Here is an 18,896-nt window from a genome sequence, read left to right on the forward strand (position 1 = left end):
TTCTTTCATGTTGAGTCAAAGTTATATAAGAAGTGAATATGATCATTGTGTTTAATTTAAGAAATAAGTAATGGCATGTTCATTATCTTAGTGTTGTATGTTGACAATATGCTTTTAGCAAGCAAAAGCATAACAAAGATCAACAGGTTAAAGGCTCAGATGGCTAGGACATTTGATATGAAAGATCTAGGAGTAGCAAGACAAATTTTGGGCATGGAGATTTTCAGAGACAGGAGCAATGGTAAGCTGTGGCTATCACAACAGAAGTATATTGAGAAAATACTCTTGAGGTTTGGTATGAACAATGTGAAGCCTGTTTCAGGCCCTTTAGCTTCCCATTTTAAGCTTTCTTCAAGTTTATGTCCTAGTACAAATGAAGAAAAGGAATATATGTCTCGAATTCCATATGCCAATGTAGTAGGTTGTTTAATGTATGCGATGGTTTGTACTTGATCATATATTTCACATGCAGTTGGGGTTGTCAGCAGGTATATGGCAAATCCAGGAAAAGAACACTGGTCAGCGGTGAAATGGGTGCTTCGGTATTTGAGAGGCACAAGTGATTATTGTATCACTTATAACAGAAGTAGTGAATTTGTTTGCGGATATGTTGATTCCGATTTTGCAGGTGATTTGGATAAGAGAAGGTCAAATTCAGGATATGTCTTTACTCTTGCAGCTGGAGCTATTAGCTGGATGTCAAAGCTACAAAATATTGTTGCTTTATCCACTACTGAAGCAGAATACATAGCTGCTTCGCATGCTTGCAAAGAAGCGGTTTGGTTGAAAGGTTTGATTGGTGAGTTTGGCAGGTTACAGGACAACATCAAGCTATTTTGTGATAGTCAAAGTGCAATTCATTTGGCTAAAAATCCAACCTATCATAGTAAATCAAAGCATATACCTATCAAGTACCATTTTGTAAGACAGGTTATCACTGAAAGGGGTGTTTCTCTTGAAAAGGTGCATATGAAGGAAAACTGTGCAGACATGTTCACGAAACCAGTTTTGTTAGAGAAGCTACGTTGGTGTTTGGCTTCTCTTGGCTTGCAGAAAAGATAAAAAATAATAAATGAACAGGGCATCAGGCTAATTGTTGTCAAGGTGGAGATTGTTGAGATTTTCTGTTTTATTAAATTTGGGAAAAATCTCATGTATGTGATGACAATAGGATTAGTTGCTATATTAGCTCCAGTGTTTTTTGAGGAGTTAATGCATCCTATATTTGTTGTGAGGGAATTTATGATTCAGTTTTATGCTCCAGCTATATAGAAATGTAACCCCGTAGAGGATTGTGTGAGTGTGTGTAAAGTGTGTAGAGAAAATAGGGAGAGCTGAGAGTATGTGTGAAGAATTAGAATTGTTGTAATCTCCTTTGAATAATAAGATTGTCGATGCCTCTGTTCTGGTGGACGTAGCCCAGATTGGTTGGGTGAACCACGTTAAATCTCTGTGTTATGGTTTTGTGAGGTTTTTTGTATGTGCTGTGTATGTTTATTTTTATTTCGGCTGCGCTTTGTCTAGTCTAACACTCGAATCCCAATCATCTTTGCATTTTTGATGCTAGAATTTTTATCCCATACTACAATCTTTCCATCTATATAAGTGACTCTATCTCCCTTATTTTCTAGACATGAAATAGAAAGTAGATTCTTATGCAAACTTGGAACAAATTGGATGTTGTTGAGATGAATGCTTCCTCCATTCTTTAGTTCCAGCTATGTTGATCCAATTCCTTTTACAGGATACCTCTTCTTGTCACAAAGCTCAACGAAGTAAGAAGATTTTCCTCTTGATAAGGTCTTTAGTTGCTTGTGCTCACCAGTCATATGTCTTGATGCTCCACTGTCGATTACCCAAATGTTCTCATCTTCAAATGTGCTAGTAAGAGCTGAGAATAGTCCTTCGTCCTTTGTAGATGTCTTGGTCATATCATTCTTGAAAAATAGGAGATTCCACAATGCCTTGATGCCCTTCTTGAGATGACTTGCTACCATCGAACACTTCTTTAGAAACTTCTTCAAGGGAGTAGTGATCTTCATCATGCCCTCAACCAACCTTAGCTCTGATACCATGTTGAAAAATCTATAGGGAAATGGATAAAATGATTTCTCTATAGCTTGATAACTGTTTGTGATATCTTTTTTACTTTTTCTTACTTTTTGCTTCTTCTTGTATTATTATGTTATTCTTATCATCAAACAACTACGAAAACAATAAGATCAACAGTACACAAGAACACAGGATATAGGCTACAAGCTAGGGCCAAAACCTCTCCACTTGAGAGGAAAACTCACAAATCTCCTCTTCTTATAGATTCTTCAATTGACGAATTCCAAGACCTTTAGATCAATACCAATATCCTTCCAAGACCAAGTCCAACCTCCTTCATGATGTGCTCCCTTTTGTCCAAGTCAAACCCAGTCAAATCTCTTCCAGCAACACAACTTCGACCCCCAGCAACATAATTTCGGCCTCTACTGCAGGTTTGCAATTTTTGGCCCTCCTAGCAATAGCTGCTTTCACACGTGTGATCTTATTCAGGGCTTCCAAGACTTCTTCAGACCTTCGCTTGACTTTATCCTTCTTCTAGGGCTTGAGGATGACCTAATTCGACCTTCTTTTTGCACCTTTTCCAAGTTCGATCCTGCAACAACAAATCCCTAACCCAACAACGGAAACCTTAGCTTCCTTTCTTCGCATGTGTGAAGAGAGAGAGAGAAATAGCCCAAACACTTGATCCTTGCCCTTGTCCTTCTTTGCTAGCCTCTTTCTTCTTTTCCTTTGCTTGCTTGATGAAAGAATGAATCGTGACTCTAAGAGGTCAAGTTCCCTCTTATATATAGGCTTACAAGGTGGATGAAGTTCCTCAAAATAGGCTGACTTGGTCTTGAAGGGTATTTTGACACTTTTACATATACAAGTTACTATGTGCCCGATGGGGTCTTCAACATATGGCAATGACTCTTTTGACTTCTTGACCTAGGACAAACCCTAGAAGCACTCAATGGGTGCTTGACCTCTAAAATAAAAGACCTTGAGCATGAAACCCATGCTCCAAAATAATAATAATGATTTTTCTTTTATTTTACAATATACAAGAATCAAAAGTACGTTTCATATTTATGAAGACCGAACTTAGTTACACATTTTTCAACATATGCCATGTCTTTCATGAGTGCGTAATAAAGAGTGTAATGTATCATTAAGAGAGAGAAAGAGTTACGAAGTTCCATGTGAGTCATCAAGGAGAGAGTTGCGAAGTGATTGAGGTGATGAAGGAAAGGTGACTTGTAATTTCTTTTAATAATAATATCATATTATCATAAATGATTGATTAATGATATCTAATGTTAATAATATTAATAATATTGATGATTAAGTTGAGATTGAACTATTAGGATTGATTACTGATAAGTTAAGTGATTTTCTATCAACTATTCTTGATTACCAATTGATGCAAGGTGATTTACTATTTTTGGAAAGTCATACTTGAGATGCTAGACATGACTTTCTAATTTTAGAAAGTCACTCCAGAATTGTTAGAAATGAGATTTTATTTAAGGAAATTCATCCCTAAGTTTCCAAATTTCAATACTCCCTCTCAGCGAGGGAGGGATTTCTTTTTGCAACAAAGATCTTTGCTTTCTTTGCTCATCTTTGTCCATCTCTGCTCTGGAACAATGATGTCTCAATCTAATGAAGAATCATCATCATAGGGGAGATTCATCTATCACCTTATATCCACTAATCTTCCCATCTTGACATAGACTTGGGGGGATTACCACTTGTCAACACATGACAAGGATCACACATAACCAAGTTTTACCATAAGAGTCCAGTGGTATAACACCTGCATCCATAGACTTTGGGGGATTACCATTTGTCAACACATAACAAGGATCGTGCACAACCAAGCTTTACCACACCCATTGGCTAGATGGGTGGCAATCCCAACAAGCCTTGCTTGTGGGAAGTATGCATACTGGGGTATACTCTTGGCAAGTCCCAGACTTGATGGTAGGGAGGATTACCACTTGTCAACACATGACAAGGATCACACACAACCTATAGTCAAGAGTTCCGTCACCCTAGGAGCTTTCCTGGTTCCATTCCCAACTTGTGAGCTTAAACAAGAGGGAAGAGCATAGCTCAATGTTTGTGATCATTCATGACCGCCCCCACTAGGAAGGGTCAAATCTGTCAATCCAAGTTGCTCTCTAAATACCAAGAACTTCCCTTACGGCAAAGGCTTGGTAAGTATGTTAGCTATATGATCATCAATCACAATATGATGGAGTCTCACTACTCCTCTCTGCACCATATCTCGGAGATAGTGATATTTAATCTCAATGTGCTTGGGCTTGTCATGGAACACAAGATTTTCTGCAAGTCAAATCCCACTCTTATTGTTATAGTAAATCACTGTTGTATGTAGTACATGCTCAAACAACTTTCCAAAGAGCTTCCTTAGCGATATTGCCTCACAGTTAGCCATGCTAGTAGCAATGTATTCGACTTCAGTTGTGCTAAGGGCTACAAACTTTTGTTTTCTGCTCATCCAAGATATCATAGCAGATACTAAGCTAAAGTAACATCCAGATGTGCTCTTTCTGTCAACATAGTTACCAACCCAATCAACATCAGAGTATCCATGTAGTCTAACATCTTCGACAGTATATCTCAATCCAAGATTGATGGTCCCATGCAGTTATCTCAACACATGCTTGCAACAATCCAGTGTGTATGTGATGGCTTAATCATATATAGGCTCAGAGTATTGACCACAAAACATATGTTCGGTCTAGTGTTCACAAAGAACATAAGTGCCCCAATCAGTTGTCGATACTCAAAGGATTTGTCAAATAGGACCTGCAACTTCACCACATAACTTCTTGAAATTCATTTCCATTGATGTATTCGTGGACTTACATTCTGTCATACCAAATCTTTACAGTAGATTGACAACATATTTTCCTTGAGAAAGGAAAATCTCACCAGGTCTTTGCCATACTTCTAGGCCCATAAATAAGTGCATCAAATGGAGATCTTTTGTTTCAAGCTTAGAAGCTAACTCCCTCTTACACGGGAGGATAAGAGGTTCTCGACCTGTCAAGAATAAGTCATCAACATATAATATCAAAATCAAAGGCATACATTAGACTGTTTTGAAGTAGAGATTTGGATCAACATTGTTTCTGGTAAAACCAAGCTTCATCAAGAAGCTATCAATGCGGGCATACCAAGCTCTTGGGGCTTGCTTCAATCCATAGAGAGCTTTCTTCAATTTACACGCAAGTTTTCTGGTCATGTACTTCAAAGCCTTGTGGTTGCTCCACAAATAGTCCTTCCTTGAGGAAGCGATGCAGAAAAGTAGTTTTCACATCCATTTGGTGAAGAGTCCATCTCTGGCTAGTAGTTAGAGCCATAATAGATCAGATGGTAGTATATCAGGCAATAGGTGCGAGAATCTCATCATAGTCTATTCCCTCTTTCTGAGAGAAACCTCTAACCATAAGTCTAGCTTTATATTTTTCTATACTGCCATTTGCGCCATGTTTAATTTTATACAACTATTTAGAAGTCACAACAGAGTTACCTTTGGGTCTTGGAACTACTTCCCATACATCATTATGTATGATGGACTCATATTCTTCGACATTGCATCTTTCCATACTTGATCTTTAACTGCTTCTTCAAAAGTGCATGGTTCAATTTGAATAATGTTGCTCATGGTTACAACATATCCCTAAAACCGACATGGTTTCTTGCTCCCTCTGAAGGTTCCTCTAGGGGCAACATGTCTATCAACATCTTGTAGAGTGTCACAAAGCCATAATGGTCTCTTTTTAGTAGGAGGATCACACGGAGGAGGATCCAAGGGGTCCATGGGCTCCATGGGTTCATCTGCAAGATCAGGCTCAGGCTCAGGCTCAGGCTCAGGATATTCTTGAATTTCAAAGGCATCATCTTGTCTATTAACATTAACAGGAGGAAGAGGAGTGTCTCTTGCCTTTCCAATAGCTTCATCTTCATCAAATGTTACATCCCTACTAAACTCTATAGTTCTTTGACCAGGTATGTATATTCTGTTAGCTTTACAATTTTCACAATAACCAACAAACGTACCTTTCTTACTTGAAGCTTCCAACTTGGTCCTATTTTCCTTTGGCACATGAAAGTAGAGAGGGCAACCAAAGATCCTTAAGTGCCCAACCTCAGGCTTTTCACCAGTGAAGACTTTTTCATGAGTCTTGTTGTTTAAGGCTCAGTGTGGAGATCTATTTTGGACATAGACAACAACGTTAGCAACTTTTCCCCATAGAGACATTGGTAGCTTTTGATCATGCAACATAGCTTTGACTACTTCCATGATAGTTCTGTTCTTTCTTTCAGCCACACCATTTTGTTTTGGGTTATATGGTACAATGGTCTCTTTCCTGATTCTAGCTTCTTTGCAGAAGTCAATGAAATCATTTGAAGTGAACTCTCCTCCATTGTCAGATCTGAAGATTTCGATTTGCTTACGAGTTTGTTTTTCTACCATAGCTTTGAAGTCTTTGAACATGTTAAATACTTGATTTTTGTTTTTCAAAAAGAAAATCTGTCTTGCGAAAAAAATCATCCACAAGGATTATATAATATAAGTAGCCACCAAGAGAAGTTACATGCATAGGTCCACATAAATCAGAGTGTATAAGATGAAGTACCTAACTAGTTTTGCTGTTGCTTGAAGAGAATGGTTCCTTTTTATGCTTCCCACTTGCACACCCTTGGCAGACCCTATCACGATCCACTCTAATATTAGGCATTTCAGGAACTATCTTTCTCACATGAGGCAATGCTTTATAGTGCAGATGAGCGAACTTTCGATGCCAAATTTCACATTGATGATTGCTGTCATGAATTAACACATGTATTGGTCTTCCATTGACTTTACAAAGACCTTGAAATCTCAATCCTAGAGTGAAGGTATCTCTCATGTCAGATCTCATTGGCCAAGTGAGAAATTTTCCATTTATGAAAGAAACTTTCATTCCTTTGTCTTAAAAGGTAGATATAGATACAAGATTCTTTTTCAAATCAGGTATATACAAAACTTCCTGAAGAGACATATTTTTACCTTGATCTAGATGAAAAGAAATAGAACTAGATCCCTTTATAGGATATGTAGAGTTATCTCCAAGAATGATTTTTAGATCCGTCTCCCTCTCAACCAGATTTGAGAGAACTTATTTATAACCAGTAAAGTGTCTTGAAGCACCACTATCAACCAACCAACTGTCACAAGAATTTGCAAGAGAGGAACTAGAAAGAGCAGAAATGAGAAAGTACTGTGATTGTGTTTCAGCTGCATTATTATCATACCTTGGGTTCCTTGAACTCTTGGAAGAATGGTAGATTTCTTTACGAACAATAGGAGCTTCTCTTCTTCTATAATCAGATATGAAATTGTTGCTATGATTGTTGTGGTTGGATCTTAGTGCACTTTTATTTTCTGAACAGTCACGAGTATAGTGGCCATGCTTATGGCAATTGTAGCATTGGATTTATGATAATTCCCTGTTCCATTTATAGGAACTATTGGATCTAGGAGCATGCTTTCCTGAAAAGTGATGACCTCTTTTTCCTTTCTGCTTCTTGCCTTAGATAGCAAAGGCAGTAGGTTCTCCCTCTTCATGCTTGGGAATTCTTCCTCTGGAAATCATTCTGGCCTCTTCTTGACTGCACTTTCCTAGGAGCTCATCAAATGTGGGAAACTTATCATTGTTGCTGATGGTAGTAATAAAAGTTTCCCAAGTTGGAGAAAGACCTCCAAGTGTAATCAACACCAACTATTTATTAGATACAATTTCACCAACAATTGACAGTTGATCCTTGATTTTTGATATCCTCATGAAGTATGCTTGAATGGTCTTTCCTTTGTTCATCTTAATGTCCTTGAGTTGATTCTTCAAAGCAAGGATTTGACTCAAGTTGTTTACTTGATACATTCCAATAAGCTTGTCATACATTTCCTTAGATTTCTTCAACTTGGAGACATAGGCGATGAGATGGTCTCCAAGAGAATCAAGGATAATCTTCTTAACCTTGGCTTCTCCTTTCTTGAAATTGGCCTTGACAACAACATTTGAATTTTCTGGTGGTTCGGTTACCTCGCCTCCACATATTCTAGTACATCACGTTCTTCATGAGTAATGTCTAATCTTGTCTTCCATGGACCAAAATTCAAGGCATCAATCAATTTCTGTTCATTCTTGAAGTAAGAAGAAGACATCTTGACCAAATCAAATAAATTTCAGCATCAAGATCTTCAAAGGAGCAACAAGTAATATTTCAACAAGAAGATAGATCTTCAAAGGAGCAACAAGTAAGATTTCAGCAGCAAGTAAGTCTTCAAAGGAGCAACAAGTAAGATTGCAACAACAAGTAAGATCTCTTTGAAATGAAATTTCTGCAAAGGAGTGATAGCTCTTATGTTCTTGGGCAAAAAAGTTCAACAGCAAGTGAGATCTCTTTGAAGTAAAATTCTTGCAAAAGGAGTGATAACTCTTATCTTCTTGGGATTGTCTTCACCAAAGCTCTGATACCATGTTGAAATTCCGATGTTCTATGCTGAAACAATTACTTATTCCATAAAACTTCTTTTTGCTGCAATATTAGTTAAACAATTGTAGATAGAACATAAAACAAATCCACAATTGAAGACAACCAAGAACAAAATGAGGCATAGAGAATTTAGGTCCAATGACCAGGGCAAAACTCACAAGGGGAAAACCCAACCAAATTCTTATTCACTTAGATATCAATTGTTCAACAAAGATATAAAGTACAATGAGAGATCAAGAGAATGAGTAAGATCACCCAAATATGAACAAGTTGTAGTATGAAGATCATTGGTAGCAACAACAGATGCAAACACTGAATCAACCTTCTCTTCAACTGGATCAACACTGAAACACTAAAGCATTGAATCAACCTTGGCTCACCAAGTTTTGCTCTTACTCTCCAAGTCTCTCTCTCTCTCACAATTTTCTTTAAGTCTCTCCAACTCTCTCTCTCAAGTTCAAATTCTTCTTTCACAATACACAAGTAGTAGTCAGGTGAGAAGACATGAGACACATATATAGTAGGGGCAACGGATTCTTGTCATAAAGGAGGAGCAATATGCATGCCTTCAGGAAGACTAACATATGCCATTTAGGGGAGTGTAACTCATACCATTAAGGAGAGAAACATATGCCTTAGTAACTTATGCCATTTAGGAGAGGTACGCAGGCCTTAGTAACTTATGCCATTAAGAGAGGAATGCATGCTTTAATAACTTATGCATTAAAGAGAGCATAAGAGTAATCTTTTATGACATGCCTTTAATGAGTTTAAGAGGAATATGCCATGTTTTTAATGAGTGCATAAGAGAGAGTGTAATGTGTCATCAAGAGAGAGAGATAGTTATGAAGTGCCATGTGGGTCATCAACAAGAGAGGTGCGAAGTGATTGAGGTGCTGAAGGTAAGGTGACTTGTAACTTCTTTTAATAATAATATCATAATATCATAAAGGATAATAATAATAACATTAATAATACTGATGATTAAGTCGAGACTGAACTATTAGGATTGATTAATGATAAGTTAAGTGATTTTCCATCAACTATACTTGATTACCAATTGATGCAAGGTGATTTACTATTTTTGGAAAGTCATACTTGAGATGCTAGACATGACTTTCTAAGTTTAGAAAGTCATTCTAGAATTGTCAGAAATGAAATTTTATTTAAGGAAATTCATCCATGCGCTGCCAATTTTCAAAACAGATTATTTTTTCGCAACAATTATTTATCCTCAACAATCTATTTTATTAAATAAATTTTGAATTGTTAAAAAATAAAATCACTAGTATTTTAACTTCTAGAAATTTATATGCAGCGGAAATAAAAACAGAGAGAGATCAATCGCACATTACAATAGCTAAACACCCACAACAATTCTGAGATTCTCCTTCATTAATTAATATCAAGAAAATCAGGTTTTCGACCTATAGAGAAATTACAAGGAAATATGCATTGACTAAAACTTTTAACTCAACTCCCACTGGAGGAATTTGACCCTAGGAATTTTTGCCCACTGGAAATTAGCCTCTGAAGAAATTCAACTTGGAGAATTTCAGCCCACCTCTCACCAGCGACTTGGCCCTGCGTCTTCCCCTCGAACAACCTCTATACCTTGGCTAATCGTCCTCTCCAACAAATCAACCTCCTTCTTGCTTCAACAATTTGGCCTCACAATCTCAACAATTTGGCCTCTTGGAAACGCTCTCGAATCCACCTACACTCTTCCTTCACTGCGCTACAGTCTAACTGAGCCACTCGCTCTAGAGAAAATCACTTTCTTTCCTTGTCTTTCATCACCTCTCCTTTAGGATTATTTTATAATCTTCATCAAGCTTTAATCCCTAACCCTAATCTCCCTTCTTGAAGATCTAGGAGATCAACGGTTGAGATCATTTCAGAGTCACTTGAATAATTTTATTATTTATCCTTAGAAATTGACTTAATGGTCCACAATAATCAATTGACTTTAATTATTGTACTTTCCTTAGTGAAACTTAGGAGAGAAGACATAAATCACTTACTCCATCAAGCAAGCACCTAAAGAGACAATAAATCATCTCCTACATGTTAAGACACCAAGCCTATGCGGAAGACCTTCTGAAGCTACCATAAGCTTCATCACTCCCTCTTAGCAAGGAAGGGATTCTCCACTAGCCCCATCTTGTCTTTGTACTTCATAAACTTCCCTTTCACTAGAGGCTTAGTGAGAATATTTGCCACTTGCCCCTTCGTGGAAATGTACTGCAATCTCATAACACCTCTCTGGACTTTGCCTCTGATGAAGTGATATTTGATCTCGATATGTTTGGACTGATCATGAAACACATGATTCTCAGAGAGCTTAATGCAACTTTGATTATCATATTTTGAAGCTTGTTGATTAATTCTCTCCTCAAATACATCAATCGACACTTGGAAGGCAGAAAGCATGAAGAAGGATTCTTGTATAAACCATACAAGGGGATGTTGATCTCAGAGGGAGCTAGTAGCAAAACATGACATCTTGAAGGCTATCATTACTAGGTAACTAATTGGTATGCATATTGCAGAAGTTCAGATTGAGAGGATAACAGTTGAAATAATATCTCTACATTTGTTTGGCTTAAGTTCAATTCCAATTACATGGATTGAGTAGACAACATTGATTCGTGGCTTAACAAATATCGAAGACTAAAATATGCACACCATGAATAGCAGAAAAGGTAGCAAGTCACAAGATAGCATGTTGGTCATGTTGAATCCGATGATATTCTCTCTCTGATCGACAAAGGAAGCAATGATTAACTCTACATTGATTGGTTTGGCAGAATACTATTGGTGATGAAGATAATGATTGATGGAAAGTGATGTAAAAGGCTGATGGTAGGAACTTTGTTTCAAAGAAAGATCGAAAAAGAGATTGGCTCCACAAACATCTAGGAAGGTCGAAGCTCACATATGAAGATAAGAGAAAGGAGCCCTTGCAGCTACTACTATGATCTACACAGAAGAATAGGTAACCGATGAAAGAAACAAGGAATGAAGCATATAATTGTGATGAAATCTCCTTGATTAAGAGGGAGCAAGAAATCTCCTTTATAAGGAGCAAAGAACTCCTCAATTGAGGAGTGGTGTTGGACATTTATATTCTCTCCTTCATGTGTCATGCACTAGGCCAGGACTAACAACCTTACATTTAGTGAAGGCCATGAAGGGAGAATGGGGAATGAAGGATTGGCTAGGCATCTAAGACTGGTACTCCTTGAGGATTGAAAATCCAATCTAGGAACTAGTTTCGTGGACCGACACTCTTTGAGGATCTAATAAGGTATCCAAGATAAGAGTGGTCAAAGAGGATGATATTCTTTGAGGATTGGGAATCTAAGATAAGAATAAGTCTTAGAAGGACATTCCTTGTGAACATCCGTATGGGGTATGTGCCTTGAGAGGTTGTGGTATCTGTGTATATGTGTGCCTCCAAGGATTGTGTTCTAATCTTGTGGAGAGTTAGAGCTTGTTAGTCAAATCATCTCATTATGTTGATATTTGACAATGCTGGTCATGATGTCGATGCTTAAAAGATGACTTACCAATCCGACTCTTCTTCTGAGAACATTTCAGTTTGAGAGTATATCCATGTACCTATTATGTGATTATGAATACCTCCCTAGTCAAGAGGGAGTGTTAGAATATGTAACTAGGTTCAGTCTTCATAATTGCTATTGTACTTATATTATTGTATATTTTATGTAAAAGATCAAAAAAGAGGAAAAAGAAATATTATTTTCAAGCATGGGTTTCATGCTTAAATTATTTGGTCAACAAGGTCAAGCATGTTCTTCATGCTTCTAGGGTTTATTAAGTCAAAATAATATTTGTCATAAGTCAATTTATTGTCCTAGAGTCAAGTCCCATTGTGACTTTGAAGAGAAAATTGGAAAAAAAAATTATGAGTCAAAAATGTAATTTATGTGTCTCCAAGACCAAGTCGGCCCTGCCTCAAGTTGGCCTGGAAAAGGGTAATTCGACCTCTTGGATGTGCATGTATAGAAACAGTTCGACCTCATTGGAATCATCACTCAAGCAAGTTCAATCTCCTAGAAAAGAAGTGCGAAATTCAAGAAGAAAGGGAGTTGGAAGCAAGAGAGAGAAAGAAGGAAAAAAAATCGAGTTTTCTGCCATAGAATTTGCTCTATTCTCTTCGCAGGTGCGAAGTTCTTGAAGCATTTGCAGGGCTGAAGTTACAGTCTCTCTGCAGGGCCAAAATTCTGAAGTTGCAGGCTGAAATTTTGTTGTTGGAACTGATTTGAAAGGTGTTGACTTAAGTTGACTCTGTCTTGCTGGAAGAGCTTGGGAGGAGGGATGACTTGGGTCTTGTTGAAGGTCTTGATCTTGTTGTTTGGGTCTTGGATTCCTCATTTGATATGATTCTATAAGAAGAAAATAATTTTCTGGGTTTACCCCTTGGAGGGGTTTTGTCCTGGCTTGGAGCCTACATTCTGTGTTCATTGTTTATTTGCGATCTTCATTGTTTATGGTTTTGGTAATTGTTTGATGAACATAAAATAATAAGGAAATAAGAAAGCCAACATAAACTTCACAAGCAATTATCAAAGTAAAGAGAAATCACCCTAAGTGCTGGCCCCCTTGATTTCGCAACACTTTTGACTTTTGACCTTGGGCTTACAATGATGTTTAAGAATGTTGCAATAGATATAGGTACCCCCACTGGAAGAGGGGTCACAAGATGAAAATAAAAGATAAAGGATAATGTTAACATTACCATTAAATGTTTTAGGATGTTTGACAGTGGTTCCAACCTCATTGGATTTTTAGATCCCATTCAACATTCAACGGACTTAACAGTTTTCAGGATTTTAGCATTGGCATGATTGTATTGTTTCCATTGGATTTTGTCATGTATTAGGGTATGGAACTAGCATTTAATCAATAGTACCAATCCTTCTATATAACTCGATGTTCGTGGCATTGATTGTTGAAGTCCTTTGTCATGACCCTAGTAAAAATGTTCCTTTCACTTGAGCAAAATCATTGATTTGGCATGTTAAGCTTTTTTCTCTTATTTTAAAGCTTAGATGGTGGTATTGATGATGAGGATCTCAATATGGGCAATGATTTTGATGATATGTAGTTATTTGTTGTAGCATGATATTTTTGGACTCTAGAGGCCATTTAGAGCTGTCCTGTTGATGTAATTTTGGTTATATGCACCTTTGCTATATATATGAGAAACTTTGCATATATGTGTATAATGGCTTCGATTCATGTGATTGCATGTGAATATATGTGTTTTTTTTCTCAAAATTTGAATATTTTATGTGTTTTTTGGTTGATTGGGTCCATTTTTTTTTCTTTCATATTTTTGGGGTTGATCGGTCCAGTTATGATAACTTTGTTTGGAGGTTCTTCACTAGATATCGAGTTACTATGAATTTGGTTCAAATGATTTTGTCCTTGGGCTCAGTTTGAGTCTTTAAGGGCTCTTTGAAGTCCTGTGGTAGGAAGTGTGACCACTAGCTAATCAGAGGGTACAACTAGTAAATGTGGAAAAAGGACTAGTGGACCACAACACAAGCTCTTGTCCTCTCTAGGGTTTTTTCCTTTTCTATTTTTTTAATGAAAAATTAAGGTAAATACAAGATGCATATTTCAAAAAGACAACTATGGTGAGAATCCAAGAAAATTTATGTGTTTTACTGGTTTTTTTTCCCTGGAAATAAATCTTCGGGAAACTTCTGTGCACTTCCACCCATTCTAAGGATGATACCTAGTGTAAAACATGCAGTGTAGACTTGGTGTGCCTAACTCGATGGTGATCGAATCGTGGACCTGCACAGTGTGCCTGATTACCGGCAATGTCTTGGGAACAGTGGTACCAACTGATTGAGATAACCCTCAGGGTTACGTGTTTGAATGGTTTTACTCATTCAAACAAAACAATGTATATGTTTGTGTGTGTATTTCAAAAAGACTTTTGTGAGAACCCAAGAAAATTTACGTGTTTTACTGTTTTTTTCCCTGGAAAAAATCTTCAGGAAACTTCCGTGCACTTCCAGCCATTCTAAGGATGATACCTAGTGTAAAACATGCAGTGTAGACTTATTATGCTTAACGCCATGGTAATCGAATTGTGGACCTGGATAGTGTGCCTGATCACTGGCAGTATCTTGGCAACAGTGGTACCAACTGATTGAGATAACCCTCAAGGTTACACATTTGAATGTTTTACTTATTCAAACAAAACAATATATATGTCTGTGTGTGTATTTCTAGCATTTTCTCAAAACTAACCAAATAAATGAAGTTTCTCCTGAAAATGTGAGGAGCTTGGTCCACTACCTGGCAGCAAAGCTCTTACTATTCAAGAGGCCACCCAAGAGCTGAGTACTAAATTTCCTTCTTTTGAGCAAAAATAGAAGATAAGGTCACATCGAAGGCTAAGAGGAAACAAATAAGGATTATATCAGTGTAGAACCACAATTACATTAGATATCACTTTTTGGGATTCAATTGCGTTAAGTAAGTCATTCATCTATGACCATTTCCATGAGAGGTAGTTGTAACTGACTAATTTCTCATGATTTTTGAATAGTCCACTTAGCACTCATTGCATCAGGTGATGCTCATAGGGGTGAAGAAGTGGGATTGAAACTAGTGAAATGAATCACATAGCGTCAATCATACCTTCCGGGGCTTGCACCCGGTAACGAGGACTTCCCGGGAGGTCACCCATCACAGATCGCCTATGGCTCAAGCATGCTTAACCGTGGAGTTCTCCCTGCGATCTAGGATGGGTGACCTCCTAGGAAGTCTTGGTTACCGGGTGCAAACCCTGGAAGCGATGATTGACGCTATGTGATTCATTTCACTAGTTTCAAATTTCAATCCCACTTCTTCACCCTTGTGAGCATCACCCGATGCAATGAGTGCTAAGTGGACTATTCAAAAATCATGAGAAATTAGTCAATTACGACTACCTCATGGAAATGGTCATAGATGAACGACTTACTTAATGCAGTTGAATCTCAAAAAATGATATCTAATATGATGCACTGCAAAAACCCCTCAATACTTGAACACAATTACATTGTCAGGAGTAGAGATCGAAACTCGGAAGATTTTCAATCTAGTCCTGGGGTCCATCCTTGATCTTCAAAAAGTATAGTATGGTCTTTCCACCATATTATACATTCCACCAGCTTCTAGCCAAACAAACGTCAAAGTCTGTCCATATCCACACTACGGCCATGTGATTCCTATCTTAAGCCAGGACATGTTAGCAGGGTGTTGATCATTCTCCCGGTAAACTAGAGCTAAAAAGATTAAGGGTATATTGTTTAGACTAATGGAAAAATTAAAAGTGTTCATGATCAAACAAACAAAAAACTGTGTGTAACACGGTTACTTCTGAGTTGTACTGTCTTCTGGGCTTCTGCTGGGCATGTCTCTCAGGTCAATGACTCACTTCCTCATTATGAGTGACCAGTTGACCCCATTTCTAGTGAGAATAAAGTCAGTCATGATCTTGCTTTCTGCCACATTGAGTTCAGTGGCAATAAGCTGATCTTGAAACCCTCCTTGTTGCCTGAGCTCAGCTTCTGGATTGATGCCTGCATCTCTTTCATCGTCCTAAAGAACAGTTCCCACTTTTGGTTGCCCTCGTCAATCTTTTTTTGTAAAATCTGATCCCGAACGGCTACCTTCTCACCAACTTCTTTCATCCTACCAGTATTATCTTTGACGACTCCCCCCACTATGTCCTAAATGGCCCATTCTAATTTCTGAGGCAATGGATGCTCTGAATACGCTTCTACTGCACTGTGCTTTGGATCTGAAGGGGGGAAATTGGAGGAGGCCTCCATGTTTCCCTCAGCTGATGTAGCTGTCTGTTCTGCCCTGATATGCATAGGTTCTTCACTTCTTTCGCCTACAATCACAAGGTGGTGAGATATGAATGCAGAGCTGTGGGGCTTGACCCTTTCAAAGAAATGGGGTGTTTTTGGTCATCTGTCTCTTGATCCCTTTGGATGGTACTGATTGCTTGACTGTTCCTTCCCTGCCTTGCCTTTTCTGTTAATCTGTTGCTTCAGAAGGCAGATTGACCTTCCTGGTGGACTTAGTTCCTTCCTTCCGCATAATTTTTCACTGGGATTGGATGGAGTCTGGAGAGAAACTGTACTTCATTTTCCTGCTCCATATTGAGGTCCATACCACCTGTCTTCCCCAATTCTCATTGCAGGCAAGATTAGTTTAATCTTGAGCTAGTCCACAAGGGCCGTTCTTCTCATATAATGCTGCTCCCTTCTGTCTGTCCATGGAAGATGTTTCTTCCTTCCTATTCAATTGAAGTTTGGTGAGCAACCTTACACCATCTCTCTTCTGTCATTTAAGTGACTTGATGATCTCTTGTCATTATTCCTTCCAGATGCTTGTATAACCTCCATATCCTGTCATTAAAGTTGTTGGAACTGTCTGCTATTATCACTGATGTCTGGCTTCATACATTCAAATGATATTGTTTTCTTGTAATTATTGCAGGCAGCCAATTGAATATGATTTGAGCAGCACCTGCATGTCATGATGTCTTCGCCCTGTCAACAGCGCATCCTCCATGATGGCAGTGTCTTCTTAGGTAGGTTTGCTGCTCACCGATTCCTACTCAGATGTGTACTATACACACTCTAATATTGGTTCAGGTTGAGGGTATTCTTCTAAAACTGTTTCTTGAGATGTCTGATCACTGTTGTCCTGGTCCATTAGAGCTTGCAGTTCATAATAATGGCTTTCTTCCACCAACTGCCTCAGCACTGAATATGCATTTGTACCGTTATTTACAAAATCTTCATGAATTTTTGTTGTCAAAATTTATAAATAATGCTATAATGGTGAAGAGAACATTTTCTTACTATATCTATAAACCAAAACTTATAAATTTGACAGGCCTTCTGAAGTCTACTTTTAGAGAAGAAAGCTTGATTATATGATCTTTGCTGAATGTTACTGGTCAGTAAAGTGAGCTACTACGTTGGGGATTTTGCTATCAAAGATAAATCAAGGCTGTTCACATCAGAAATCAGCAGGGATCCTTGGTTTTATTGGCTTGTGTTGTCTCTTTCATGTTCCAGTACACTTAGCTTCCCTTAAAAGTTAAAACCTTTGATGTTGTTGTCAGGTTGTCCGGCAATGTTCTTGTTGACTTCTACTTACTACTGGCTCAAACTGCAACAATGTGTTTTAGAAGATAAAATTATATTATATCTGAAGGCTGTATTATGTAAGTTTAACATTCTGAAGTTTGTGCCACAGAGTTGAGAGTGAAGCTTACACAGCCTTTACATTTTAGGTAGCCATAATTTTTAATTTTAAACCTAAAAGTTTCAACACCTCTTCTGCCTCTCGTCTGTCTTCTAATATCTAGTCTTGGAAGAATGAATTGTTAGATTTTCTCTTTCTCAACATACACATACAGAGACATGCATGTGCTCAAAGATGCGCACAAATATGAATTAAGGTGTAGATTTTCATCTAGCACATAGTATACACAGATCTTTAATGTTCCTAACCTTTTTCTTGGCAGATACTGATCAAGTTCTAGTAGAGGGAAAGGAGGAATTAAGTTTCTTGTATCAGTGACTAATCACTTAAGGTATGTAGATTGGAAGCTACTGTGCATAGTTCTATTTGCATTTTTCCTTCGTAATTCTGGAAAACAACATTCTATGATTGATTATGAAAAAGAGTTTGTTAGTTTACATTTCTAATTAGGATTCCTTTCAAGATGTTTCTCCATAAGATCGTGTGATATCCCTAACCAATCCCATGGCTGATAAATTTCTGCAGATGATGGAGAAAAATTGCTCTGGTAAAAGATGGTATGCATGTCAATACAACCAGTGGAATCTACATTTGTAAGCTGTTAACTATTATACCATCCCCTCAAATCATCGAACAAGATGAAACAACTGATTTCTTAGACCAAGTCGGTGTTGCGGCTAGAAAGTGTTAGATGATCCAAAAATAATTTATTATCATAGGTTATAAAATTGAAATAAAATAATTATTAATTTAAGAAATTAAATTAATAATTATTATTCTAGAATGATTAATTATTTAATGGAGACAATTAGAAATTAGTATATTGTTGTAACAAGATATGACTCTCCAAATGTGTCGTATCTTAGGCTCTATTTTAGGAGATTAGTTAGCTAGTTGGTTTGAATAGCATTTAATGTAAATGGACACTTGTTATTTAATAAGTGATCCATAATTAGAGGTAGTTAGGA

General features: G+C 37.5%; 1 long non-coding RNA gene across 3 annotated transcripts in view; it reads left to right on the forward strand.

Moving 5' to 3' along the window:
• The window catches only part of LOC149219689 (uncharacterized), an 82,504-nt gene extending 63,881 nt beyond the window's left edge, over positions 1-18,623 (forward strand). For 2 of the 3 annotated variants that reach the window (XR_016249250.1, XR_016249249.1), the window contains exons 2-5: positions 17,152-17,245; positions 17,786-17,887; positions 18,191-18,259; positions 18,454-18,623. This is a non-coding gene — a long non-coding RNA (uncharacterized LOC149219689). The remainder of the gene's footprint in view (positions 1-17,151; positions 17,246-17,785; positions 17,888-18,190; positions 18,260-18,453) is intronic. The other variant, XR_016249251.1, reaches the window with a different exon arrangement.
• The last annotated feature ends 273 nt before the right edge of the window (positions 18,624-18,896 follow it).

This window comes from Pinus tabuliformis, chromosome Q (genome assembly GCF_031772625.1).
Source record: "Pinus tabuliformis cultivar Carrire ecotype Pingquan chromosome Q, CPIR1, whole genome shotgun sequence".
Lineage (NCBI taxonomy): Eukaryota > Viridiplantae > Streptophyta > Pinopsida > Pinales > Pinaceae > Pinus > Pinus tabuliformis.